This window comes from Triticum urartu, chromosome 6A (genome assembly GCF_056163025.1).
Source record: "Triticum urartu cultivar PI428250 chromosome 6A, HENAU_Tu73, whole genome shotgun sequence".
NCBI lineage: Eukaryota > Viridiplantae > Streptophyta > Magnoliopsida > Poales > Poaceae > Triticum > Triticum urartu.
Window position 1 is genome coordinate 387923273 of NC_141878.1, and position 8278 is coordinate 387931550.

Genomic DNA, 8278 nt, shown 5'->3' on the forward strand with positions numbered 1-8278 from the left:
CATGGACCAGAAAAATCATGTGACTGTCGTCGTTGCTGCGGATGAGAATGTTCGCGAGCCCTGCGCAATCTTCCCGAGTTACTTACGAATATACTACCATTGAGGATGTTTAGTTTGTTTAGTTCCTCTTATTACTATACGTACTGGAGTACTACTACTATAGCAAACCCGGACTGTATCGCCAACAGAACAGGGGCCCGTGTTAGTGGTCAAACCGCATGTTCAAGGCGGAGAGCACGTGCGTGCTAGGTCGGTCGCCTTATCATCCATCTGTTTTTCCTGTGGAAATCAGCATGTGGAGAGGTCGCAGCTCATGTTTTGACTTGGAACACAGCACGGAACACATTTCAGTTGTGCTGGTCACTCGGTCCATGGCATCCGCCCCATGTGGGGAGAAGAAAGCAGCATGCATGGCTGCCACCTGCGACTTTCAGTTTGAGGGCCTCTTCAGTGACCACATTCCAAACTTGTGTTTCGCAATCTTACATTTAGGTTTTGAGAACACTAGTTGTACCGTGGTAGAGTAGTAGACTGCAACTTAATCTCCTTTTCACGGTGTTGCCCAAGAGAGATGGCGCACAGCTTTGACAACGATGTTTCTAGGAAATGGTCTTTAAAACAGGAGCAAGCTTCAGTGGCGGGTGCACGGAGCAAAAAGAAAACCATTTGCTTCTATTCCAGATTGGGTACAGTACAATCATTCAAATTACTCTGGCTTGGGTTAGGGCTTTGTTTCTTGAGAGAATTCCTTATTTGACCCTTTCTTAAAATTTGTTTTCCTTTTTGTCCAAAATAAAATATTTTTTCCTTTTTGACACTTAAAGTTTATTTTGTTCCCTCAATGACATTTCTGTCTCCTTTAGTCACTAATAATGTTAAGTATGAGGTGAAAAGACCATTTTACCCCTAGTGCACTATGTGACTGTCCACAATATTTAAGTAAAAGAGTAACCACTGATTTTATGAAATATGTTCATTGATGTTTTGCATATATATGCACTTCAATATTTTTTTTTCCTTAGCTAAACTGATCCGTGCATACAAAAGACGGAAAACATCTGCTCAACTTCCCCGTAAAAAAAACATCTGCTCAACTCGCATAATCATATCTATGATAAGTACAATTTATCACGTTCAAAGTACCCCGACACATACTCATAAATCTTCTAACTAACACACGTTTAAAACTACAGTACACATAATAAATCCTGCGAACAAGTGGACCGCGCGAGCCGGCAGCTATACACCACGCGGACGGCACGCAAACGAGAACGACGAGAGCGTATGCTGCTGGCCACGAGCAGCCGGACACCACTCGCCCGGAATGAGAGGTAGTCGCTGTTGTTCGTCGTCCCGTCCGGGCAACTACCTCTGCCTCCCCTTTCGCATGGCGCACGGCTGCTGCAACATGCAGTTCCGGTATCAACTCCCTGCCACAGATGCCAACGCCATGGCCGCCAACCACCGGCGTCGCAGCAGTCGGATTTGTTGGTGGCCGAGATGCACCAACGCCTTCGCCAGCTAGAACAGCTAGCTACCTAGCCCGGCTGGCTCGATCCGTCTTGATCGATCAAAGCTAGCACAGCTAGCTACGTAGCCCGGCGTTGCACACGTACACAACTCCTATGCTTTTTTTTATAACAACTCCTATGCCTTCTTTTAGCTACCGCGATGTAGTGACACCAGTCCTACAGTACACGGACACGTTCACGCACAAGTAATCAAGCATACACGCATGGGATGCTATTGTCGTATTTAACACCAACAAAGAAGACCACGACCGGCCAGGAGTGCTGGAACACGCGCATGGGCACACGCCGTTCCATGCATGCCGAGGTCGACGATCCGTCACCCTCCGCCTCGCCATGAGCAGCAGCAGCATCAAATCGGGGTGGGAAATAGGGAGAGAAGTTCGGTCATAGGGTTTCTTCTTCATTTTACCTATGAACTAAAGCAGGGGTAAAAAAAGACTTTTTGGATTGCACCTGATTGTGTTAGTGGCCAAAAGTGATGAAAATGTCATTAAGGGAACAAAATGAAGTTTAGGTGTCAAAAAGGAAAAAAATAATTTTGCAAGGCCAAAAAGGAAAACATATTTTAAGAAAGGGACAAATAAGGAATTCTCTCTTGTTTCTTAGACTAGTAAGCGTGCACGTGTAACACACTGATGGCCATAGAAAATAATTTCCTCATTTATCCTAGTAGGAGGCAACAAAAGAATATCATGGATCAGTTTTGAAGAACAAGGTTTCACCAAATAATTACTGACAAGATATTTAGGTAATATTTCTGAACCTTGACACGTCTTCAATGTATTTATAATTTTTTATTGTCTCATCCTATTATAATATCAATCTTGGATGTTTTATATGTAATTATATGTTATTTTTTATCATTTTCTAGGACCAACTTACCCGGTGCCTAGTGTCAGTTGTTTTTTTTGTCTGTTTTTGGTTTTCCAGAAAATCAGTACCAAACGGATTCCAAACGTTACAAAAAATTTTGACGATTTTTTTCTGAACATGAGAGACCCTTGAAGCTTCGGGAGGAGACCAGAGGCAAACGAGGAGATGGCAAGGCAACAGCCCCCCCCCCCCCGGGCGCGCCTTTGTTACCTTGTGCGCCCTCGTGGCTCTGTCTGATTTAATTCCATCTCTATAAATTCTCAAATATTGGGAAATCAACAGGGCCATGTTCTTTCGTGACCCATCTGGAGGCCTTTTCGTTACTTTGCCGGAGGGGGAATCGATCATGGAGGCCTTCTATATCATCCTTGTTGCCCTTCCGATGATGCGTGGGTAGTTCACCACTGACATACGGGTCCATAGCTAGTCGCTAGATGGCTTCTTTTCTCTCTTTGATCGTCAGTACAATGTTCTCCTCGATGTTCTTAGAGTTTTATCCGATGTAAACTTTTTTTGCGGTGTGTTTGTTGAGATCCAATGAATTGTGTGTTTATGATGTGAATATTTATGTATATTAATGGTGTCTTTTCTGAACTTTACTATGCATGATTGTTATAACTTTGTATTTCTCCCTAATTAATCTGTTTGGTTTGGCTAACTAGATTGATTTATTCAATGGGAGAGGTGCTTTGTAATGGGTTTAATATTGCGATGCTCGATATCCCAGTGGCAAAAGGGGACAAGACACATACTTGTATTGTTGCCGTTAAGGGTAAAACAACGGGGTTTATTCATATTGACTGGGTTTACTTTGTTTGCATCATGTCATCTTGCTTAAGGCGTTACTCTGTTTTGTACGTAATACCATAGATGCATGCTGGATAGCGGTCGATTGGTGGAGTAATGGTAGTAGATGCAGGCAGGAGTCGGTCTACTTGTCTCGGACGTGATGCCTATATGCATGATCATTGCCTTGAGTATCGTCATAACTATGCGCTCTTCTATCAATTGCCTAATAGTAATTTGTTCACCCACCATATGCTATGTGCTCGAAAGAGAAGTCTCTAGTGAAAACTATGGCCCCCGGGTCTACCTTTATCATATATAAAAACACAAAAATACCTTGCTGCAATTTTCTATTTTATTTTATTTTATGTTTACAATTTAACTATCTACCACTACAAGATTTAATTCTTGCAAGTAATCGTCAAGGGGATTGACAACCCTCTTGATCGCGTTGGGTGCAAGTATTTGCTTTTGTACGCGCAGGTGTTATTCACAAGACTTTGTGTGATTCTTCTATTGTATTGATAACCTTGATTCTTAACTGAGGGAAATACTTATCTCTACTGTACTGCATCTTCTCTCCTCTTCGGGGAAATGCTAACGCCTCTCACAACTAGCAGGAAGAATTTCTGACGCCATTGCCGGGAAAACATCATCAAAACCTATGAAGTACCTTCGCACAAACAATCTTCTACTTGCTCTTATTTTTATTTGGCATTGCCTCTCATTTTCATCTCCCCCACTGATACGTCTCCATCATATCTACTTTTTCAAACACTTTTGACCTTGTTTTGGAATCTAACTTGCATGATTTGAATGGAACTAACCCGGACTGACGTTGTTTTCAGCAGAATTGCCATGGTGTTATTTTTGTGCAGAAATAAAAGTTCTCGAAATGACCTAAAACTTTACGGATAATATTTCTGAAATATATAATAAATATTGGCGAAAGAATCAACGTCAGTGGCCCCACACCCTGTCCACGAGGGTGGGGGGCGCGCCCCCTGTCTCGTGGGCCCCCTGAGGCTCAACCGACCCCAACTCCGACTCTATATATTCACGTTCGGGGAGAAACAAATCAGGGAGAAGGATTCATCGCGTTTTATGATACGGAGCCGCCGCCAAGCCCTAATCTCTCTCTCGGGAGGGTTGATCCGGAGTCCGTTCGGGGCTCCGAGAGGGGAATCCGTCGCCATCATCATCATCAACCTTCCTCCATCACCAATTTCATGATGCTCACCGCCGTGCGTGAGTAATTCCATCATAGGCTTGCTGGACGGTGATGGGTTGGATGAGATTTATCATGTAATCGAGTTAATTTTGTTAGGGTTTGATCCCTAGTATCCATTATGTTCTGAGATTGATGTTGCTATGACTGTGCTATGCTTAATGCTTGTCACTAGGGCCCGAGTGCCATGATTTCAGATCTGAACCTATTATGTTTCCATGAATATATGTGAGTTCTTGATCCTATTTTGCAAGTCAATAGTCACCTACTATGTGTTATGATCCGGTAACCCCGGAGTGACAATAATCGGGACCACTCCCGGTGATGAATATAGTTTGAGGAGTTCATGTATTCACTAAGTGTTAATGCTTAGGTCTGATACTCTATTAAAAGGAGGCCTTAATATCCCTTAGTTTCCAATAGGACCCCGCTGTCACGGGAGGGTAGGACAAAGGATGGCATGCAAGTTCTTCTCCATAAGCATGTATGACTATATTCGGAATACATGGCTACATTATATTGATGGAGTGGAGCTAGTTCTGTGTCACCCTATGTTATAACTGTTGCATGAGGAATCGCGTCCGACATAATTATCCATCATTGATCCATTGCCTACGAGCTTTTCACATATTGATCTTTGCTTAGTTACTTTTCCGTTGCCACTGTTACAATTACTACGAAACCAATACTATTACTTTTGCCACCGTTACCGTTACTTCCATATTACTTTGCTACTAAATACTTTGCTGCAGATATTAAGTCTTTCAGGTGCAGTTGAATTGACAACTCAACTGTTAATACTTGAGAATATTCTTTGGCCCCCCTTGTGTCGAATCAACAAATTTGGGTTGAATACTCTACCCTCGAAAACTATTGCAATCCCCTATACTTGTGGGTTATCAAGACTATTTTTTGGCGCCGTTGCCGGGGAGCATAGCTCTATTCTTTGAGTCACTTGGGATTTATATCTATTGATCACTATGAAGAACTTGAAAGATGAAAGAACCAATATTTATCCCTCAACTACGAGGGGAGGTAAAAAACTGCCATCTAGCTCTGCACTTGATTCATCTTCTGTTATGAGTAAACTTGCGACACATACTCCTGCTATTCATTCTGATATGTCGCATGTTATTGATGATGCCACTTATGCTTTGCATGATGCTTATGATGAAACTACTTCTATGCTTGATAATACTGTGCCACTAGGTGAATTTCTTGATGAACAACTTGCTAGGGTTAGAGAGAATGAAATTATTGAAACTGATAATATTGATGAAAGTGATGATGAAGATTCTCCCCCTAGACATGAATTGCCTGTTGTGCCTGAGGATTATGTTATGGATGAAGAAACTACTAGAGACTTTTTAGCTAGCAATGATAGATATGATCTTAAGAAATTGTTAGCTAAGCTGAAAGAAAAATCCTTGAATGCTAGAATGAAATATGACCCTGCTTTTGCTACTTCACCTATCTGTATTTCTGATAAGGATTATGATTTCTCTATCGATCATGAGTTAATTACTTCGGTTGAATCTGATCCTTTCCATGGTTATGAAACTGAAATTGTTGTGGCACATCTTACTAAGTTGAATGACATAGCCATCCTTTTTACTCATGATGAGAAAACTCGCTATTACTTTATCCTTAAGTTATTTACGTTCTCATTAAAGGGTGATGCTAAAATATGGTTTAATTCTCTTGATCCTGGTTGTGTGCGTAGTCCCCAGGATATGATTTATTACTTTTCTGCTAAATATTTCCCCGCTCATAAGAAACAAGCTGCCTTAAGGGAAATATATAATTTTGTGCAAATGGAAGAAGAGGGTCTCCCACAAGCTTGGGGGAGGCTTCTCCGATTACTTAATGCTTTGCCTGATCACCCTCTCAAGAAAAATGAAATACTTGATATCTTTTATAATGGACTAACCGATGCTTCCAGAGACCACCTGGATAGTTGTGTTGGTTGTGTTTTCAGGGAAAGAACTGTTGATCAAGCTGAATTGCTATTGAATAATATGTTGAGTAATGAAAATGATTGGACACTTCCTGAACCAACTCCTAAGCCAACTCCGAAGAAAAGGGGTATTCTATTTCTCAGTCCTAAAGATATGCAAGAGGCAAAGAAATCTATGAAAATAAAGGGTATTAAAGCTGAAGATGTTAAGAATTTACCACCTATTGAAGAGATACATTGTCTTGATAACCCTACACAGGTAGTAAAGGTAAATTCTCTCTATAGATTTGATAAGGGTGAAATCCCATCTACTAAGTTTGCTAGCCAATGCTTGGATGAGTTTGATAATTTTATTGTTAAACAAGAAAACTTCAATGCTTATGTTGGTAGACAATTGAAATGCAATGCTTATATGATTAAACACTTGAGTGATTATATGTCTAGAGTTAAAGGTGAACTTAAACTTATTAGTTAAAATGCTTCTATGGTTACCACTTGAGGGAGTCCTGGATTAGGGGGTCCTCGGACAACCGGACTGTTGGATGATGAAGATACAAGATTGAAGACTTCGTCCCGTGTCCGGGTGGGACTCTCCTTTGAGTGGAAGGCAAGATTGGCAATTCGGATATGTAGATCTCCTTCCTTGTAACCGACTCTGTGTAACCCTAGCCCCCTCTGGTGTCTATATAAACCGGAGCATTTAGTCCATAGGACAACAACAATCAGAATCATAGACTAGCTTCTAGGGTTTAGCCTCTACGATCTTGTGGTAGATCAACTCTTGTAATACTCATATCATCAAGATCAATCAAGCAGGAAGTAGGGTATTACCTCCATCGAGAGGGCCCGAACCTGGGTAAACATTGTGTCCCCTGCCTCCTGTTACCATCCGTCTTAGATGCACAGTTCGAGACCCCCTACCCGAGATCCGCCGGTTTTGACACCGACATTGGTGCTTTCATTGAGAGTTCCACTGTGTCGTCACCATAAGGCTTGATGGCTCCTTCAATCATCGGCAACGATGCGATCCAGGGTGAGGTTTTTCTCCCCGGACAGATCTTCGTATTCGGCGGCTTCGTACTACAGACCAACTCGCTTGGCCATCTGGAGCAGATCGAGAGCTACGCCCATGGCCATCAGGTCAGGTTTGGAAGCTTGAACTATTCTAACGACATCCGTGGGGACTTGATCTTCGACGGATTCGAGCCCATGTTAGGTGCGCCACACAATCACGACGAGCATGACTTAGCTATGCCGCCGGACGGTGTTCGGGAGATCACACCTGTGGCAACTCCGGCCCTCAATCCGGAGCAGATCATGCCGTCTGAGGACGGGTGGATGGACCCCGCCACGGAGGCCGCACACTCAGCGGCGATAGGGCCGAATACTGACTTCAACTCCTACGAGACCGGTGTTGCCGGATCCTTGGACTCGTCCCCGGTCACGGGCTTCGAACCGCCTGCATCTGTGCCTATCGAATCTGATTGGGCACCGATCATGGAGTTTACCTTCGCGGATATCTTTCAGCACTCACCCTTGGGCGACGTGCTAAATTCATTGAGGTCTCTCTCCTTGTCAGGAGACCCTTGGCCGAACTATGTCCGGCTTGAGTGGGAAGCGGGCAACAAAGAAATTCATTCCCCACCCACCACCCACTTAATAGCCACTTTCGACGACCTAACCGACATGCTTGATTTCGACTCCGAAGACATCGACGGTATGGACGATGATGCAGGAGAGGAACAGGAACCACCGCCCACAGGGCGCTGGACAGCCACTTTATCACACGATATATACATGGTGGATACACCCAAAGAAAACAATGACGAGGAACGGTAGGATGTAGCGGAGGATAATTCCCTTGAGAAGCAACCAAAGTGACGATGTAGGCGCCGCTCCAAA